This window comes from Chlorocebus sabaeus, chromosome 12, assembly GCF_047675955.1.
Source record: "Chlorocebus sabaeus isolate Y175 chromosome 12, mChlSab1.0.hap1, whole genome shotgun sequence".
Classification (NCBI taxonomy): domain Eukaryota; kingdom Metazoa; phylum Chordata; class Mammalia; order Primates; family Cercopithecidae; genus Chlorocebus; species Chlorocebus sabaeus.
The window spans coordinates 61,873,451-61,896,118 of NC_132915.1; positions in this window are offsets into that span (position 1 = coordinate 61,873,451).

The following is a 22,668-nucleotide window of genomic DNA, read 5'->3' on the forward strand; positions in this document are numbered from 1 at the left end:
TTTTGACTTTTTAATAATAGCCATTCTGACTGTGTGAGATGGTATCTTACTGTGGTTTTGATTTGCATTTAGTAAGGTTGAGCATTTTTTCATATGCTTGTTGGCTGCATGGATGTCTTCTTTTGAAAAATGTCTGTTCGTGTCCTTTACCCACTTTTTAATGAGATTATTTGTATTTTTCTTGTTGAATTAAGTTTCTTGTAGATTCTAAATATTAGCCCTTTGTTGAATGCATAGTTTGCAAATTTTTTCTACCATTCTGTAGGTTGTCTAGTCACTCTGTGGTCTCTTTTGCTGTGCAGAAGCTCTTTAGTTTATTAGGTCCTGTTTGTCAATTTTTGGTTTTGTTCCAATTGCTTTGGGTACCTTCATCATGAAATTTTTGCCAGGGGCTATGTCCAGAATGGTACTTCCTAGGTTGTCTTCCAGGGTTTTTATAGTTTTAGGTTTTACATTTAAGTCTTAAATTTATCTCGAGTTGGTTTTTGTATACAGTGTAAGAAACAGTCCAGTTTCAATCTTGTGCATATGACTAGCCAGTTATCCCAGCAGCGTTTATTAAATAAGGAGTCCTTTTCTCATTGCTTTTGTTGACTGTGTTGAAAATCAGATGGTTGTAGGTGTGTGACTTTATTGCTGGGATGTCTACTCTGTTCTATTGGTCTAGGTGTCTGTTTTTGTGCCAGTGCCATGCTGTTTTGGTTACTGTAACCTTGTAGTATAGTTTGAAGTCAGGAAATGTGATGCTCCCAGCTTTGTTCTTTGTGCTTAGAAATGCTTTTGCTATTTGGGCTCATTTTTTATTCCATATAAATTTTAGGATACTTTTTTTAAATTCTGTAAAGAATGTCATTGGTAGTTTGATAGGAATAGCATTGAATCTGTACATTGCTTTCAGCAGTATGGCCATTTTAACAATGTTTATTCTTCCTGTCCATTCAAAGAGCATGGAATGTTTTTCCATTTGTATAATCTCTGATTTCTTTCAGCAGTGTTTTATAATTCTCACTGTAGAGATCTTTCACCTCTTTAGTTAGCTGTATTCCTAGGTATTGTATGGAAACACCATTCTTTTGCCACAAGATGACCAGAAAACTTCTTGTGACTTTGCATAATCGACTCTCTTATTTTTACAAAATATTGGGGTGATTCTGCTACTAAAGTCCGTGTTTTTATAAAATTAACCACATCAATGACCTCCTGTGACTCTTTGTACTCTTTTGACTTCAAGTCTTTTCTGAACTAGATTGTCTATGAATAACAATGAATGGATTTCACACAGGGAGTTTATACTCTAGTCTTACTCTTGAACTATTTTTATTCCAATCATAGCAAGTACTCCATTCGTGGTTACACATCAGCATAAAACATTATTTTATTAGAGTTCATTTCTTGGGTGAAAATGGCTGACATCTGTGTGTCTGTGCATTGACCTGAGCAGCAGAAATGCCTCAAACCTTAGATGTTCAGTTTCAATGGGTCATTTTGCCAGCATCAAACAAGATGTGAGTGAACGTTTGTCCATCGTCAGGAATCTAGGAGCCACATTTCCCACTTGTCCCCTTCACAAAAGAAAGAAGCTGTTTTATTAACAGTAGAGACAGCTGTTTTATTAACAGGTGAGAAAGTATCAATTATCATGACAAGAAAGTACAGAGCAAAAAGAAAGTGAGAAAAAATGATCACTGGTGGAATTATTTAAACCTTTCTCTTTATCAGGGCTACTCTGCAGCAAATATCCTATAATCACTCTGAAGAGCTCTGAAAATGGGTTATTTAGCTTCCTAGACCTATGATCTAATGTGACTAGATGGAATTTGCCCTTTAAAAAAAATCCTTTTCTGTCTTTTGTTCTCAAGTAATATCACAGTAATGATGAGCTGGATACCCAGTCTAGTTATTAGTTTTAAATGCTCAAATGAATCAGCCTATCTACACTCTCAAAATCATCTGATTCACTGGAGGGGATTAAGAAAATGTACTAGAGTGTTAGAATGAATTACCAAAGGAATCACATTTTTACCTCAATTCAGAGGTTCTTGGCCATAGCTACAAGCTTTGGCTCTTATTCTCACCTTACATGAAATATTTTAGGCTGTTTCTCACCATTTCAAAGACTTAAAATTTAATTTCAAGTAGCTGAATAGAAATGACATTTCCTAAATTAAAAATTAGCACTTACTGTATGACACCCTTCATACAAATACTTTTTAATCTTAAAATAAAGCCCCTCTGACTACAGATGGAATTTAAATCAGAACCTGGAACACCACCTCTAGTAGACCAGTCTTTGTGTCATCCCTGACTGCATGGGGTCTCTGGTAAAGGATATTGATCCTACATATAGATTATTAGCAGCATTGCTTTCTGTTTCTTAAGATAGGATGCCAAGAAATCTTGCTTTCTCAAGCCTGTTTGGAGGTGAGCGTGTTCAACTCAGCACACATGTGTTGAGTTCCTGCTTTGTGCAAAGACTTGGTCTCCATACTGCGAGGGCTTAGAGTTGATACTCAGGAAAGAAGAGACATGTTCATTTAAAAAAAATTATGCTAGGAAGCTCAGTGTTATGAGTTACTAACTATTGAAAGGGTTTAGTTCCAAAATTCTAAATTATGAAATTATAACATTTAGTCAGCAGAATAATCCAGGCTAAAAGCTAAACTCACTTTTCTCCTTTGATCAAAACTAAAATTTCTGCAGGTTGAAAGTAGAGAAGGAAAAGGTATAAGGACACAGAAAAGACAAATGCAGTAAGTATACTTTACTATTAACTGAGCTTTTAACTCTTTCATACATATTATCTAACTTGGTGTTTGCCTTTTTGAAGGGGCACAAAATAGGGAAGTGGAGTGACTCAGGGCAGCTGGTGTTTTAATGACAGGTCCTCCTGGACAGCCCTGGGGCTGAATCATCAGGCTCTACTGTCTGGTCTTGACTCAGTCAGGTCTGACAGCACTAGACCCAAGAAGAGTAACCTTTCCATGACAAACTCATACTAAATGAGCCAAACCAATTCCTAAACCCAGAAAGCCAATCTATTCATCCTACATCCAAACTACACCTTATTCCACAGCAAATTTAAGGCCACTTAGAAATATGTGGACAAGTTATCAGAGAAAATAAATCCAAAATTTAACAACAGAATAGGCAAATAACAAAAATAAGACAGCAAGATGGCATTGGGAGCGAAGTAAACTCACAATGTATATAGAGAGGTATATGTTCTTGCAGAATAGCCTCCTTATAGCTGGAATCACAAGGCATACACAGTGAGTTACATGGTGCCAGAGAAGCCAATCAGAAGATTATTCAGAACAAAGGAAATATAATGGGCTGGGGAGAGACATTCCCCTAAACTCTAGAAAAACCTGAGATCTGGTTCCTCAAACAAGACCCACAGCCACAGTAATTCAATCCCCACGCCCAGGGTTCCTCCCTGGACAGTGCCACAGACCTGCTTCTCTGCACCCACTTACTTGGGTTCACACTTCCCTTCACCGACACATGAGGTATCACTGAGGACATAAAGTATCCTCAGGCACTCCACAGATTCCTCTTATGAGTCTTAGACACTCTTTGTCTAGTCCCATCTTTGTCTTTCATCAGACCAATCCTTCAAATGTATTAGGTAAACTACACTAGCTATGAACTAGACAGATGACTTTCTCAAAGACAACAGAAGTATTTGTAATCCATCAGGGATCTTGGAATAGGTTAAAATAAGAAGAGTGGCTCCAGATACAAATTTTCTTTAAGAGATCCTACTGCCATCAATAAGACATACTCTGTGTTTCTGCACAAAACTTAGCATGCCCCTTGACAGTAATTCAGCCAGTGGGAATTACTAGCTATTTGGAATTTCTAAAGAAGTGGAATTTCTAAAGAAGATATGCAAAATAGAAAAAAACAAAACAAAAAAACCCGTGTCCATAGACATGTATTGTCAAAAGATATCCATGTTATTTATAAAACAAATAACTAGAAACAATCCAAACATCTAAGAATTGAGAAACTGATAAGTAAACTGCTGTTTCAATAGAATGCTATATTATACATCACTAAAATGATGTTTAAGAAAATTCTGTTGCACTACTGACAAATGTTAATGACATTAAGTCCTTTATTTAAAGGAGTATAGAAACTTGTGTATACATTAGAATTGCAACTTTTGGAGCCGGGCACAGTGGCTCACACCTGTAATCCCAGCACTTTGGGAGGTGGAGACAGGCTGATCACCTCAGGGCAGGAGTTCAAGACCAACCTGGCCAACATGGTGAAACCTCATCTCTACTAAAAATACAACAATTAGCCGGGCATGGTGGCGGGTGCCTGTAATCCCAGCTATTCAGGAGGCTGAGGCAGGAGAATCACTTGAACCCAGGAGGCCAAGGCTGCAGTGTGCTGAGATGGTGCCACTGCACTCCAGCCTGGGTGACAGAGTAAGACTCTGTCTCAAAAAAAAAAAAAAAGAATTGCAATTTTTGGAGAAAAATTCCTGTGCATGGGATAAAAAGTTGAAAGGAAAATCAATCAAACGCTAACAATTGTTTTAGAATTATGGGATCATAGGTAATCTTTTAAAATCTATGTTACAAATTTTCTTTTACTGTGGTCCTATTATGAAATATAGGTAAACAAATAAAAACATTCAAACTAACTTAAAACTTATGACACATATTGAACAAGTCTTAATTGTTATAAATAGATAGATAATTAGACAGACAGATGGAGATCATGAGAAGCCTGTGTTTGTGAGGATACAGGAGAATATCTCCCTGGGAATCACTTGCAATAGGGAGGAGTAGGGAGACTCACAGCAGGGTAGGAAGTGCTACATAGTAGACGGTGCTGATAGAGACAGGAGACAGGGAAATACTTGGTAGAAGAGGGCAGTTCCCTGGCAAAGGCCCCACCCCCAAGCCTGGAAACCTGCAGCCCTAAATAGAACAGGCATTCCTATTTTCATGCCCATATGTTGCCTTTTGGCCTACCAAGCCCCCTGTCCTGTAACCAGATAAACCCCAAGCCCCCAGGCTCCATGAGCAGATGAGCAGATGAACAGAAGAGCAGAAGAGCAGCAGAATGGTGCAGCAGAGAAGGAGAGAGGGGCATCTGAATGTTGAGAGGAGTCTGGCTGGGCATGGTCAGAGAGGAGATCGGCTGCTAGATGGCCAAACTCCAGGGGAAGATCATCTTCCCACTCCATCCCCTTTCTAGTTCCCCATCCATCCCACTGAGAGCGACCTCAATCACCCAATAAAATCCCTGCATTCACTATCTTTCAAGTCCATGTGTGATCTGATTTTTCCTGGATGCTGGACAAGAGCTCAGGATACAGAAAGCTGTCACACTGGCCCTCTGCCCTTGCAAAAAGGCAGAGGGTCCACTGAGCTGTTTGATATTTAAGCTGTACATGGATGGCAAAGCTAAAAGAGGGCACTGTAACACACACCCACTTGGGCTTTGGGAGTCACAGGCATTCACCCCTAAAGCCTCCATAGCACTGGAAGCCAAAAAAGCACTTGCCCCAGCTCCTGCACCTGCTCATCTGCATGCTGGCTGTCCCATAATGGGTTTGAATGCTCACAGTAGCCAAACAGACCAGCCACACCATGTCACATATCCTGTGAGTGGGGACAGGGAACTCCCATTTTAGGGCCAAAGCACATATATACTATATACTGCCCGTTTTATTATTTCAAGTTTTGTGTTTTTTTTTTTTTTTTGGCTGAGATTACTTGAGATTTTTATTTTCTGATTGGCATTTCCATGGACTTGCCAAATTGTCTATAATGAACTTATACTACTTTGACAACTGGAAAAACAAATTCCATTCAACAAAGAAACAGAAACTCAGGTGAAACTGTCAGCCCTATCATCTGCAGCATTTGGGGGCCCATTTCTCCTCAGAGCCCACTCCTCTCTGCTCATTTGGGATCTCCTGGCTTGACGGCTCCTTAATCCTTAGCACATCCTGTACAACTCCATTTTTACCTGAACACTGATAAAACCAAGGTGCTACGCTATTTTAAAATCACTGCTTAGTTTTCTGTTCTTGCAATAAACCTGCACGTTGTGCACATGTACCCTAGAACTTAAAGTATAATAAAAAATAATAAAAAAATAAAAAATCACTGCTTAGACCAGATAATAGTAAATACAAAAAATTTCCAAATCTCTCTCCAAAGTCATTTCTCAAAATAATCTCTACTAATCCCTAATGGAATCAAAGTAGTCTAGGACTCCCTCCCATCCCCGGCCTCCTATCAAAGACTTACTTCTCAGGAAGTTGAGAGATCTTCAGATGTAAAATAAAAGATAATAATAAATCTAAGATCCTATCTGATTCTCCCTGCTTTAATTCCTGGCCTTTAAATGCAACATCTGCCACTAGAAAAGAAAAAAATAAAAATAAGTTCAGTTCATCTGTCATATTTCTGCCTTCTCCATTAAATGCATCTATTTTACACATGGTCTTGAGACTTGGCACTATTCAGAGAGATTTAAATGGACCTTGTATTAGTTTGCTAGGGTTGTCATAACAAAGACCACAGACTGAGTGACTCAAATAACAAATTTCTTTTCTCACAGTTCTGGAGGCTAGAATTTCAAGATCAAGGTGTCAGTAGGATTGGTTTCGTTCTGAGGCCTCTCTCCTTGGTTTTTAGATGTTATCTTCTCTCTGTGTCTTCACATAATCTTTCCCTTGTTTATATCCATGTCCTAATAGTATCTTTTTATAACACCAGTCATATTTGTATTAGGATCTCCCCTAAGACCTCATTTTATCTTAATTACCTCTTTAAGGGCCCTATCTTCAAATATAGTTATATTCTGAAGTATTAGGGGTTAGGACTTCAACCTACTAAGTTTGGGAAGGACACAATTCCATCCACAACAAACCTGAATCCTGCTTTCTAGAAACTTTCCATCTAAAACAACATGGATGAACAAAAACCAAATTAAGCAAGCACGAGGAACTACTGAATGGTGCTTCAGTCTGGTGCAATTAGCACTAGGATTATGGAGACTTTCATTGCCAATATTTTACCCTTAATTTAAGTCATGTCAAGAACCATGTCACACAGGAATTTCTAGCATTATGCTTTTCTGTTCCTAAATCTAACCTCACCACATGGCACCATAAGCTCTCAGATCCTTTGTGCTGGGCCCTGAACCGCTTTGTAACTGACCTTTGATCCTCCCAGAAGGGGTCTATACAGAAAGCATGATTTAATCACTCCATAGGCACACACACCCACTGTGTAAATAGGCCCCTTCTCTGCTACAGGCTTAGGAAACAAAAACAAGACTACTTCTCGGATTTATCTCTACCTTCAAATAGCCCTAAGTTGCTCAGAAATAACAGCAGAAGGGAGAGGAAGCTCTCCCTTCACTATACACTTTTTCGGTGTCTACTGAATTCATAGCATAGCACAGGTATCATAGCTGAGACAAAGTGAAAAGGAAAATAGCCCAGACTTCCAACTACTGGAGGACTTGACAGCCTGGCCACCAGCACATCTCCAGAAGAAACTCCCATTCGGTTTTGTGCTTCTCCCCTCCAGAAAATAGGTAGGCCATAAGGATGCTCTTGAGATACCTTTCCCCGATTCTCATTGCCTTATCTTTTTAAATATCAATCCTTTATTTGGACTGCAGAAGTTTTTCGCTGATAGATGGCTATCATTCACTAATAGGTGGCTGTATTTAAAATACAGACTTAAACAGAAGATATTTTCCCTACAAGATTCCAAGAATTAGTTAAGGAGAGTCGTTATAATGCAAACAACCTATTGTCAAAAGCATCATCAAACAAAGATGCCTGAATTTGTCATTCTGCTAAAATGACCCACAAATAGGAATCTTCACAGAGCAAGTTTTCTTCCCCTCCTCCCAATTCAGTGTATCAGATCTCCCTCTCCAACCCACAACAATCAATTTGCAGAGATAAATTTACATACAAATAAAAGTATGCCTGCAGCTTGTAAGTTCAATCAATAAAGCCACAAGCATTTGTTAAATACTTCCTATACGCCTAGTTATGTTTTAAGTGCTTGGAGGTACAAAAGAGCTACATGGAATCTCTCTGGATTCATTTAAAACCTATTTTGCTACATTGAAAATGTATCAAAGGTTCCAAGAAAAAAAAAAAGAGAGAGAGACAAAACCTCTTCAGGAACCTTTTCCTTTTGCCAGCCTTTGAAGCTCGTGTTAAATACTATAGAAGAGGTTCTGAAACTTAGATTCTTAAAGGGAAAAATAATAGGTTGGCCTGAGGTTTGAAAGAGATGTTGTAACAGGCACTGTGTGGCATTCTTCAGGGAAAACAGTGCTTTCAGTGTTTATAAGTTATTCATTAGAAAACTCAGGGTCTAGCTGGCTGACACTGTAGGTGCCAAGGCAAAACTTTCATCCTCACTGGAAGCTAGGAGCTATAAAGTCAGGTGTGGGGTGTCATGTGTTTCTGGAGGGTAGTTCTAAATCACAAGAACATAAAGAAAGGGGGAGAGAACAAGAGCTAGAGATAGAGCCAGCCTTGCTGTTTTGTCCATGAAAGGAAATGCTACATGTCAGAGGAAGAGCTGCTCCAGAACTCATTAGCAGAGGGAGGAAGCAAGGAGAAGACGACGTCATTTTGAGAAGATAATCACAAGAGATCAGGGCCAATACCATAATTTTTAAACTCAAAAACCAGAACAGTATAGCCTTAAGACTCTGATGCAAATAAGATATTCAGAGTTAAAGACCCAGAATTATTAAGTAGATGATTATAATGAGAGAGTGTGTTTGAACATTTTTATTATGTTTAAGGATAAGCAATTACAGACATCCTTCCTTTTGCATGGTTCTAATGTGTACAAATTTCTGTTACCGTAGTTTAGTTAAATAACATCAGTCACCCAACAAAACAGCTCAAAGTGCAGTTACCACTGTATATTAATGGTGAGTAATCACATAAAGTACAAAGTTTTTGCTAAATTAAGCCCACAGATCACCATATCAGTAACAGATGGGCATCCTGATCAGTAACCAATCACATCACTTCTTTCAAAGTCTGTCAGTGACTGGTCACCTCACATGTTATTCGGTTCAGGCATAGACAATAAAGCATATACTTGTCTCGCCTTCTTGTCCCCAGTGATAAATTCATATAAAATTTTACAACAAATCTGAAAGTGCAGCAAAGAAATAAAGAGTGGTAATGTAGAAAACTGAAATTGGTGTGATGAGAAGATTTGAAAATGGCAACATGGAAGCAAAGACAGGACAATAACTAGACCTTCATGAAGCTACGGTCTGAACTATGCCAAAAAAGTTCTCTGAACATAAAAAATGAGGTAAAGCAGCTTCAACATATTTTAGCTTAAACTGCAGTAGGAAGACAAAGCCACGTGGTTGAAATGGAGTGCGTGCTTCTGCTTTTGTGTCTGGAATTGGTTCCTTCCCGTGGGTTCTTGGTCAAGCTGACTCCAAGAATGAAGCCGCAGACCCTCCCGGTGAGTGTTACAGTTTTTAAAGATGGTGTGTCCAGAGTTTGTTCCTTCAGATGTTCAGATATGTCCGGAGTTTCTTCTTTCTGATGGATTCGTGGTCTATGCTGACTTCAGGAGTGAAGCTGCAAACCTTCGCAGTGAGTGTTACAGCTTTTAAAGGTGGTGCAGACCCAAAGAGTGAGCAGCAGTGAGATTTATTGGGCAGAGGGAAAGAACAAAGCTTCTACAGCATGGAAGGGGACCCCAGTGGGTTGCCAATGCTGGCTGGGGTGACCTGCTTTTATTCCTTTATTTAGCCCCACTCACATCCTGCTGATTGGTCCATTTTACAGAGAGCTGATTGGTCCATTTTTACAGAGTGCTGACTGGTGTGTTTACAAACCTTTAGCTAGACACAGAGCATTGATTGGTGCATTTTTACAGAGTGCTGATTGGTGCGTTTACAAACTTTTAACTAGACACAGAGCGCTGATTGGTGCATTTACAATCCTTTAGCTAGACAGAAAAGTTCTCCAGGTCCCCACCCGAATAGCTAGACACAGAGCACTGATTGGTACGTTTACAAACCTTTAGCTAGACACAGAGCGCTGATTGGTGCATTTACAATCCTTTAGCTAGACAGAAAAGTTCTCCAAGTCCCCACCCGACCCAGAAGTCCAGCCAGCTTGATCTCTCACTTTGAATCGAGGGCTGCGATAAAACATAATCTCAATCAGTTCAGCCAGCATCCCAAAGTGTGATCATTGCTGTGCTGAAAGAAAACAGATTCTAAGGAAGCCAAAGAAACTTCTACTGCCTATAAAGACTGGTTTCATCATTTCAGATGCCAGAATGAATGATTAATGGTAAACTATCTGATGAAGTAGCTGGTGAAAATAAGTATACTGCTATGAAATTTGAAACAAGATTTCAAGAATTAGTTAAGGAAAGTAGGTTATGATGCTCTCAAACAAGAGGGTGGCTATGACAAAAGCATGAAGATGTCCCAGAGAAAGGGATGCTGGCAAAAATGCCAGGTTAAAGAAACTCTCAAAGATATTTCACAACCTTGAAAGTTCAGAGGATAAAATGTTAAAAGTGAATCCAAACTTGAAAGGATGATGACAATTTGCCAAGGAATAAAAAAGGATGAAATACTGGAAAGGGGTACAGTGTGGACAAACCTTGAAACATTATACAAAGCCAGTCATAAAAGACAACTTACTATCTGATTCCATTTATATGAAAAGTCCAGAATAAGCAAATCTATATAGATACAGAAAGTAGATTAATGGTTGTCTAGGGCTGAGGAGGATATGATGAGAGGGTAGGAGGGTGATAAACAGTCTGAGATTTAAACTGTCTGTTTCACGTTATCAGACAGCTGTCAAAAATATCCAGAATTTGAAAGGCTAAGATTCCAAAGAAAAAAGAAGCTGAGGGCCAGGCGCAGTGGCTCACGCCTGTAATCCCAACACTTTGAGAGGCCAAGGTGGGCAGATCACGAGGTCAGGAGATAGAGACTGCGGTGAAACCCCACCTCTACTAAAAATACAAAAAATTAGTTGGGCATGGTGGTGGCCACATGTAGTCCCAGCTACTCAGGAGGCTGAGGCAGGAGAATGGTGTGAACCTGGCAGTCGGAGCTTGCAGTGAGCCGAGATTGCACCACTGCACTCCAGCCTGGGCAACAGAGACTCCATTTCAAAAAAAAAAAAAGAAAGAAAAAAGAAGCTGACTAAGTGAGTCCAATATTCTGTATACCTCTTTTGCCCTCAAGGCATTAATGACACCTAGGGTGGCCAGGGATGTAGGGGGGCAGGGAGCAGGGTTGCTGAGAAGGCAGGCAGAGAATGAATCTAAGAGGCAAAGAAGCTAGCAATCTTGTGGAGCTGAGTTGGAGCCTGCCAAGACAGCCAGGACCTAAATAGCCAAGATTCCTGAAGAGAGGAGGCCTGGGGAAGACAGCCTGATACTCAGTAACTTTCCCTTCAACACTGAAAAAATAAAAATAATTCTCTAGCAAGACTAATAAAAAAAAGAGAAATCAAGCACAAATTACATAAGTAAGGGAATAAAAATGGCCTCACTACAAAAATGGCCTACACCCCACAAACATCAAAGAGTTACTAATGGAATATTAGAATAACCCTAGGCTAATAAATTTGGAAAATTAGATGAAATGGACAAACTCCTGGAAAAATAAAACTTATTAAAACTGCCTCAGAAAGATGAGAAAATCTGAATGGTGCTTTAGTTATTAAAGAAATTGAATCTAGAAGATGGCCACATAGGAACAGCTCCAGTCTACAGCTCCCAGCGTGAGCGACGCAGAAGACGGGTGATTTCTGCATTTCCAACTGAGGTACCCGGTTCATCTCACTGGGGCTTGTCGGACAGTGGGTGCAGGAGAGTGGGTGCAGCCCACCGAGTGTGAGCCGAAGCAGGGCGAGGCATTGCCTCACCTGGGAAGCACAAGGGGTCAGGGAATTCCCTTTCCTGTGACAGACAGCACCGGGAAAATCAGGTCACTCCCACCCTAATAATATGCTTTTCTAAGGGTCTTAGCAAATGGCACACCAGAAGATTATATCCTATGCCTGGCTCAGAGGGTCCCACACCCATGGAGCCTTGCTCATTGCTATCACAGCAGTCTGAGATGGAACTGCAAGGCGGCAGCAAGGCTGGGGAGGGGCGCCCGCCATTGCTGAGGCTTCAGTAGGTAAACAAAGCAGCTTGGAAGCTCAAACTGGGTGGAGCCCACCACAGCTCAAGGAGGCCTGCCTGCCTCTGTAGACTCCACCTCTGGGGGCAGGGCATAGATGAACAAAAAGCAGCAGAAACCTCTGCAGACTTAAATGTCCCTGTCTGACAGCTCTGAAGAGAGTAGTGGTTCTCCCAGCACGGAGTATGAGATCTGAGAACAGACAGACTGCCTCCTCAAGTGGGTCCCTGACCCTCGAGTAGCCTAACTGGGAGGCACCCCCTAGGAGGGGCAGACTGACACCTCACACGGCCAGGACCCCTCTGAGATGAAGCTTCCAGAGGAACGATGAGGCAGCAACATTTGCTGCTCAGCAATATTTGCTGTTCTGCAGCCTCCACTGCTGATACCCAGGCAAACAGGGTCTGGAGTGGACCTCCGGCAAACTCCAACAGACCTGCAGTTGAGGGTCCTGACTGTTAGAAGGACAACTAACAAACGGAAAGGACATCCACACCAAAACCCCATCTGTATGTCACAATCATCAAAGACCAAAGGTAGATAAAACCACAAAGATGGGGAGAAACCAGAGAAGAAAAGCTGAAAATTCCAAAAATCAGAGCGCCTCTCCCCCTCCAAAGGAACGCAGCTCCTCACCAGCAATGGAACAAAGCCAGACGGAGAATGACTTTGAAGAGTTGAGAGAAGAAGGCTTCAGATGATAAAACTTCTTTAAGCTAAAGGAGGAAGTTCGAACCCATCGCAAAGAAGCTAAAAACCTTGAAAAAAGATTAGAGGAATGGCTAACTAGAATACCCAGTGTAGAGAAGTCTTTAAATGACCTGATGGAGCTGAAAACCATGGCAGGAGAACTACGTGACAAATGCACAAGTTTCAGTAGCCAATTCAATCAACTAGAAGAAAGGATATCAGTGATTGAAGATCAAATGAATGAAATGAAGCAAGAAGAGACGTTTAGAGAAAAAAGAGTAACAAGAAAGGAACAAAGCCTCCAAGAAATATGGGACTAAGTGAAAAGACCAAATCTACATCTGATTGGTGTACCTGAAAGTGATGGGGAAAATGGAACCAAGTTGGAAAACACTCTGTAGGATACTATCCAGGAGAACTTCCACAACCTAGCAAGGCAGGCCAACATTCAAATTCAGGAAATACAGAAAACGCCACACAAAGATACTCCTTGAGAAGAGCAACTCCAAGACACATAATTGTCAGATTCACCGAAGGTGAAATGAAGGAAAAAATGTTAAGGGCAGCCAGAGAGAAAGGTCGGGTTACCCACAAAGGGAAGCCCATGAGACCAACAGCAGATCTTTCGGCAAAAACTCTACAAGCCAGAAGAGAGTGGGGGCCAATATTCAACATTCTCAAAGAAAAGAATTTTCAACCCAGAATTTCACTTCCAGCCAAACTGAGCTTCATAAGTGATGGAGAAATAACATCCTTTACAGACAAGCAAATGCTGAGAGATTTTGTCACCACCAGGCCTACCCTACAAGAGCCCCTGAAGGAAGCACTAAACATGGAAAGGAATAACCAGGACCAGCCACTGCAAAAACATGCCAAATTGTAAATACCATCCCTGCTAGGAAGAAACAGCATCAACTAATGAGCAAAATAACCAGCTATCATCATAATGACTGGAACAAATTCACACGTAACAATATTAACCTTAAATGTAAATGGGCTAAATGCTTCAACTAAAAGACACAGACTGGCAAACTGGATAAAGAGTCAAGACCCATCAGTTTGCTGTATTCAGGAGACCTATTTCACATGCAGTGACACACATAGGCTCAAAATAAATGAATGGAAGATCTATCAAGCAAATGTAAAACAAAAAAAGGTAGGGGTTGCAATACTAGTCTCTGATAAAACAGACTTTCAACCAACAGAGGTCAAAAGAGACAAACAAGGCCATTACATAATGGTAAAGGGACCAATTCAAGAAGAAGAGCTAACTATCCTAAATATATATGCACCCAATACAGGAGCACGCAGATTCATAAAGCAAGTCCTGAGAGACCTACAAAGAGACTTAGACTCCCACACAATAATAATGGGAGACTTTAACACCCCACTGTCAACACTAGACACATCAACAAAACACAAAGTAAACAAGGATATCCAGGAATTGAACTCAGTTCTGCCCCAAGCAGACCTAATAGACATCTTCAGAACTCTCCACCCCAAATCAACAGAATATACACTCTTCTCAGCACCACATCACACTTACTCCAAAATTCACCACATAGTTGGAAGTAAAGCACTCCTCAGCAAATGTAAAAGAACAGATTTTATAACAAACTGTCTCTCAGACCACAGTGCAATCAAACTAGAACTCAGGATTAAGAAACTCACTCAAAACCGCTCAACTACATGGAAACTGAACAACCTGCTCCTGAATGACTACTGGGTACATAACGAAATGAAGGCAGAAATAAAGATGTTCTTTGAAACCAATGAGAACAAAGACACAACATACCAGAATCTCTAGGACACATTTAAAGCAGTGTGTACAGGGAAATTTATAGCACTAAATGCCCACAAGACAAAGTAGGAAAGACCTAAAATTGACACCCTAACATCACAATTAAAAGAACTAGAGATGCAAGAGCAAACAAATTCAAAAGTTAGCAGAAGGCAAGAAATAACTAAGATCAGAGCAGAACTGAAGGAGACAGAGACACAAAAAACCCTTCAAAAAGATCAATGAATCCAGGAGCTGGTTTTTTGAAAAGATCAACAAAATTGACAGACTGCTAACAAGACTAACAAAGAAGAAAAGAGAGAAGAATCAAATAGACACAATAAAAAATGATAAAGGGGATATCACCACCAATCCCACAGAAATACAAACTACTATCAGAGAATACTATAAACACCTCTACACAAATAAACTAGAAAATCTAGAAGAAATGGATAAATTCCTGGACACATACGCCCTCTCAGGACTAAACCAGGAAGAAGTCGAATCCCTGAATAGACCAACAACAGGCTCTGAAATTGAGGCAATAATTAATAGCCTACCAACCATAAAAAGTCCAGGACCAGACGGATTCACAGCCAAATTCTACCAGAGGTACAAGAAGGAGCTGGTACCATTCCTTCTGAAACTATTCCAATCAATAGAAAACAAGGAAATCCTCCCTAACTCATTTTATGGGGCCAGCATCATCCTGATACCAAAGCCTGGCAGAGACACAACAAAAGAAGAGAATTTTAGATCAATATCCCTGATGAACATCGATGCAAAAATCTTCAATAAAATACTGGCAGACCAAATCCAGCAGCACATCAAAAAGCTTATTCACCATGATCAAGTGGGCTTCATCCCTGGGATGCAAGGCTGGTTCGACATACACAAATCAATAAACATAATCTAGCATATAAACAGAACCAGAGACAAAAACCACATGTTTATCTCAATAGATACAGAAAAGGCCTTCCACAAAATTCAACAGCCCTTCATGCTAAGAACTCTCAATAAACTAGGTATTGATGGGACGTATCTCAAACTAATAAGAACTATTTATGACAGACCCACAGCCAATATCATACTGAATGGGCAAAAACTGGAAGCATTCCCTTTGAAAACTGGCACAAGACAGGGATGCCCTCTCTCATCACTCCTATTCCACATAGTGTTGGAAGTTCTAGCCAGGGCAACTAGGCAAGAGAAAGAAATAAAGGGTATTCAATTAGGAAAAGAGGAAGTCAAATTGTCCCTATTTGCAGATGACATGATTGTATATTTAGAAAACCCCATCATCTCAGCCCAAAATCTCAAGCTGATAAGCAACTTCAGCAAAGTCTCAGGGTACAAAATCAGTGTGCAAAAATCACAAGCATTCCTATACAACAATAACAGACAAACAGAGAACCAAATCATAAGTGAACTCCCATTCACAATTGCTTCAAAGAGAATAAAATACCTAGGAATCCAATTTACAAGGGATGTGAAGGACTGCTTCAAGGAGAACTACAAACCACTGCTCAACGAAATAAAAGAGGACACAAACAAATGGAAGAACATTCCATGCTCATGGATAGGAATAATCAGTATCGTGAAAATGGCCATGCTGCCCAAGGTAATTTATAGATTCAATGCCATCCCCATCAAGCTGCCAATGACTTTCTTCACAGAATTGGAAAAAAACACTCTAAAGTTCATATGGAACCAGAAAAGAACCCGCATTACCAAGACAATCCTAAGCAAAAAGAACAGAGCTGGAGGCATCACGCTACCTGATTTCAAACTATACTACAAGTCTACAGTAATGAAAACAGCATGGTACTGGTACCAAAACAGAGATATAGACCAATGGAACAGAACAGAGCCCTCAGAAATAATACCACACATCTACAATCATCTGATCTTTGACAAACCTGACAAAAACAAAAAAGGGGGAAAGGATTCTCTATTTAATAAATGGTGCTGGGAAAACTGGCTAGCCATATGTAGAAAGCTGAAACTGGATCCCTTCCTTACACCTTACACAAAAATTAACTCAAGATGGGTTAAAGACTTAAATATCACACCTAAAACCATAAAAACCCTAGAAGAGAACCTAGGCAGTACCATTCAGGACATAGACATGGGCAAGGACTTCATGTGTAAAACACCAAAAGCAATGGCAACAAAAGCCAGAATTGACAAATGGGATCTAACTAAACTAAAGAGGTTTTGCACAGCAAAAGAAACTACCATCAGAGTGAACAGGCAACCTACAGAATGGGAGAAAATTTTTGCAATCTACTCATCTGACAAAGGACTAATATCCAGAATCTACAAAGAACCCAGACAAATTTACAAGAAAGAAACAACCCCATCAAAAAGTGGGCAAACGATATGAACTGACACTTTTCAAAAGAAGAGATTTATGCAGCCAACAGACACATGAAAAAACGCTCATCATCACTGGTCATCAGAGAAATGCAAATCAAAACCACAATGAGATACCATCTCACACCAGTTAGAATGGCGATCATTAAAAAGTCAGGAAACAACAGGTGCTGGAGAGGATGTGGAGAAATAGAAACACTTTTATACTTAGTGGGAATGTAAACTAGTTCAACCATTGTGGAAGACAGTGTGGCGATTCTGCCAGGATCTAGAACTAGAAATACCATTTGACCCAGCCATACCATTACTGGGTATATACCCAAAGGATTATAAATCATGCTGCTATAAAGACACATGCACACATATGTTTACTGCAGCACTATTCACAATAGCAAAGACTTGGAACCAACCCAAATATCTATCAATGATTGACTGAATTAAGAAAATGTGGCACATATACACCATGGAATACTATGCAGCCATAAAAAGGGATGAGTTCATGTACTTTATAGGGACGTGGATGAAGCTGGAAACCATCATTCTCAGCAAACTATCGCAAGAACAAAAAACCAAACACCACATGTTCTCACTCATAGGTGGGAATTGAACAATGAGATCACCTGGACACAGGAAGAGGAATATCACACACAGGTGCCTGTCGTGGGGTGGAGGAGGGAGGAGGGATTGCATTAGGAGATATACCTAATGTAAATGATAAGTTAATGGGTGCAGCACACCAACATGGCACATGTATACATATGTAAAAAACCTGCACGTTGTGCACATGTACCCTAGAACTTAAAAGTATAATAAAAAAACAAACAAACAAACAAACAAAAAAAGAAACTGAATCTATCAATCTATCATTTTAAGTCTTTCCACAAAGGAATCTCCAGATTCAGTTGGTTGTACTGATGAATTCTTCCATTGAGGAAGAAGAAAAACTAATACTAAGAAACTTCTCTCAAAGAAAACAATCTATAAATAAGGGAATTGATCAAGTTTACTAGTAAACAAGATCAATATACAACAAAATACCAAAAATAAACTATAAAAATGAAATTTGAGGCCAGGCATGGTGGCTGATGCCTATAATCCTAGCACTTTGAGAGGCCAAGGCTGGTGGATTGCTTCAGCTCAGGAGTTCAAGACTAGCATGGGCAACGTGGCAAGACCCCATCTCTACAAAAAATACAAAAATTAGCAAGGCATGATGGCACATGCCTGTAGTCCCAGCTACTTGGGAGGCTGAGGCAGGAGCCAGGCTTGAGCCCAAGAGCTGAGGTTGTAGTGAGCCAAGATCGTGCCACTGCACTCCAGCCTGGACAACACAGTGAAAATGATATGATAGTGGCACTCATCTGCTCCCCCCACCCAACCACTGGGGCAGATTTTAACTGTTTAAAAATAATCATCTGATGCTGAATTTAAAACTTTGGAGGGAATCAAAAGAGAAGGTCTTGCACTCCTGTTATCCAACAGACATAAATACATGTGTGTTTTCCTTTTAGGCAGAAAACAAGAACAACATTCCTGGCATTCAACTGCAAGGAAGCCCAATACCCCGGGTGCCATAGGACTTCCAGTATGCCTGCCTGAGCTTTGAAAGAGAGGAAGGGAAGCCAAGTCATCCAGCAGATTGGACCCACAAGCTCATCCTCTAGTTTTTTTCAAAGGGCACCATTCCTGTAAGAAAAAGTTTCTTGGGCTTGGCTGGAGAACCTTCCAGAAATGTAAACAAAAGGGTAAGAGCCAAAGACCAAGAACCCTGGCTCCCGAGAGTCAGAAGGCCAGAATTTGGTGTAAAGTCTGCTCTAAATACTGTTAACACTTCCTTTCCACCACTGCATCAATGATTGTTTGAAAAAGTGATTGTTCAAACAAATGCATCAATGATTGAACATGTATTAAAAAGGTTTATTAATGCCTTTAATAAAAAAGGAACATACAAATATCAATCCAAAAGATCTCTAATGTTTCAAAATGTAAATGGGCATCAAAACTGGACAGAATTTCAGAAAAAAATGTCTAATAAAAATACAGATGTCTAGTAACCATGTGACAAGCATTTACCTGGAGTAGAAATCAAAATTAAAATGAATTACCAGTTTTTGCTGAACATATTACCAGAGATGTTTTTAATAAACATTTTCCAAAAAAAAAAAAGGGACACGGGCACCCTCATATCTGATGGTGGGAGTATATTAATACATCTTCAAAATCTATTAACTATTAACAGATAAGAAAGAGATCCTGACAGGGCTGATTCTAACCTAAATACTACAAAGAAACAAATGCTGTGGGGATGGAGTGAAAGTTAATATGTCCTGGCCCACCTCATGTCTAAATATGCTGAAACAGCTTCTATTTAAAGTAAGTGCTGTCCTCCAGCTGTAGCAAACAGGAAGACAAGTATCTGTATGCTGTTGACCTGGTTTTCCTATCGTGATTCAAGAATGACTTTAAGAAAGAGCTAAATCAACTGGCAAACTACATTAGAAAGGAGAGTTTAGGGTCAGGTGTGGTGGCACATATCTGTATTCCCAGTACTTTGGGAAGCCAAGTTGGGTGGATTGCTTGAAGCCAGGAGTTCAAGGTCAGCCTGGCCAACGTGGCAAAATCCTGTCTCTACTAAAAATACAAACCAGGCCAGGTGCCATGGTTCATGCCCATAATCCCAGCACTTTGGGAGGCCAAGGTGGGCAGATCACCTGAGGTCAGGAGTTCAAGACCAGCCTGCCCAACGTGGTGAAACCCTGTCTCTACTAAAAATACAAACCTTAGCCAGGCACGGTGGCAGGTGCTTGTAGTCCCAGCTACTCACAAGACTGAGGCAGGAGAATCGCTTGAACCCAGGAGGCAGAGGTTGCAGTGAGCCCAGTTCATACCATTACACTCCAGCCTGGGTGACAGAGCAAGATTCCGTCTCAAAAAATAATAATAAATAAATAAATAAAAATACAAAAATTATCCAGGTGTGCACTCCAGCCTGGGTGTCAGAGACAGACTCTGCCTCAAAAAAATAGAGAGAGAGAGAGTTAAGGTAGAATACATTCAGACTGACAGTATATTCCTGATATGTCCCTCCAGTACTACACACACACACACCACACACACACTTACACTCATGCATGCACACCTGCTTCATGAAATTCTTTCTTTTTCTTTATTTTTATGAAAACATACCTCCTTTCAATCCCCTAACTTCTGTTCAACCACTTTCCCCTCTCTACCAGCCAGTTTTCCTCTGTCTGACCTTAAATTCCCCAAATGCTTTACATCTTTGGCTTTCTTCTCTTTCAGTCCTACACCTTTTTGATGAATGTGAGACTCTCAGACTCTGCTATTGCTTCAAGAACTCTTATCTCTATGCAATTTCCAAATCCATATCTCCAGCTCTGTATGAACTTCCCTCACAAATACTAGATCAATATTTCTTGTATTGACTTTAAATGTACACACCTAAAATGAAATTTTCCTTTCTTACCCCCCTCTCAACTTCTTTCTGACCTATACTTATTTATTCATTAGTTTATTCACTCATTCCACAAACAGCTAACAAGTACCAAGCATTATTATTGCCTGGTACTTATTATTGACCACTTGTTCTTCCAAATAGACATGTAAGAATCAACCTTCATTCTCCTCAGTCCTTTACTTGCTCAGGTCAACTGTGTATACTCACTCACACAGGTGCCTTAGAGTCAGGCCTTTTCTTTATCCCTACTAACACTTCAGCTGTAGTCCTCATCTTCTTTCACCACAATGCCTGCAGCAACTCCTATATATTTTCCCCACCAGTAAAGTCAGTCCACCTTACACACAGTTGGCAGAATTATCTTCCTAAAAAGTAAATTGGACCATGTCACTTCCGGTTCTGAAAAGACTTTCATAGCCCATAGCAATGGTGGGATCTGTGGATCAACCACATAAGAATCAGGTGGGGGAGCTCCTTAAGCTATTGCTTGCTGAGCCCCAGACCTGTTGCAACCATCTCCTTGGAGAGAAGACTTAGGAATTCCCTTTTTAAATGAGCTCCCCAGGTGATTCTTGTACCCATGAAAGGTAGAGAGCCATGGGCCTGCAGGAGAGAATCCAAGCTCCTGAGGCAGAAATACAAAGTCCTTCACTCCCTTGGCCCAGCTGGTCTCAGTTCCCTCCACTCTATACTATTCACTCTACACACCAGTCACACTGAATTTCTCACTCTTGTCTAGACACTTTGGTCCCTCCACACCTCCATGCCTGTCTCTATACTCTGCTTCCCTGCCTTCTCCTCCACCTAGTAAAACCCTGATCCCCCTTCCTCTGAGAATCCTTCCCTGACCAACACTCGCTGCCCCACCAGAGTTGTCTCCTGCCCCATCAGAGTTGTACCATATGTATTACATATGACATAATATTCTCTATATTATACAGAATAGAGAGAGATTCATATTGGTTCTGTTTCTCTGGAAACAAATAAATATGTATTATTTAGACATACATAATAGAGAGAAGATATTCTCTCTCCCTCTAGAGAGATTTACTATAGCATTTATTATAATGAATTGACTCATGTGATTATGGAGGCTGAGAAGTCCCAAGATCTGCAGTTGGCAAGCTGGAGACCCAGGAGAGCTGATGTGTGGTTCCCATCCAAATCTGAAAAAGGCCTGAGAACCAGGAGATTGTGTATATATATATATACACACACACACACACACACACATATATACACATACACACACACATCTGTTTCTCTGGAGAACTTTGACTAATACAGTCACAAAGCAGCCATTTGAAAAATGTTTCTATACTTGTCCCATTGAAAACACTGTCCATTAGCAAACAACAGGTTTCTGTAAAAGAGAAAAGAAAACCCTGTCCATTATGTTAAGTGCTCCATTGAAACAGTCATAGACACAACTTGAATGCCTGATCACACCCAAATGTATACACCTCTTGTCCCCACCACTTCCCTGACATCCATACTTAAGGATCTACCTGACCACTGTCCACTTGACATCTCAACTGAGTTATCTCTTTTATTTATTTATTTATTTTTGAGACAGGCTGTCACTCTGTTGCCCAGGCTAGAGGGCAGTGATGTGATCATGGCTCACTACGCCCTCTTCCCCCAAAGCTCAAGCGATCCTCCCACCTCAGCCTCTCCAGTAGTTGGGACCATAAGCTCATGCCACCATGCCCAGCTAAGCTTTTTGTATTTCTTGTGATAGAGACTAGGTTTCACCCAGTTGCCCAGGTTACTCTCAAACTCCTGAGCTCAAGTGAGTCACCTGCCTCAGTCTCCCAAAGTGCTGGGATTACAGGTGTAAACCACCACACCTGCCCAAGTTATCTCTTAGGTAACTCAAATTAAACATATCCGAAACAGAATTCCTGATTTTGCTCCCCAAACCAGCCCAGTCTTCACCATCTCAAAAGATGGATCATCATTCATCCATTGTCTCAAGCCAAAAACCTAGAGCAATCTTAATTCCTCTCTTTCTCTTCTTTCCTGCAGGCAGCAAATCAGCAAGTCTCGTTGATTCTACTTCCAATTCTGAACATTTAACACAACTCCACCAGCTTCATCCTGGATAAAGGCGCTGTCATCTCTCACTGAGACGTCTGCCATA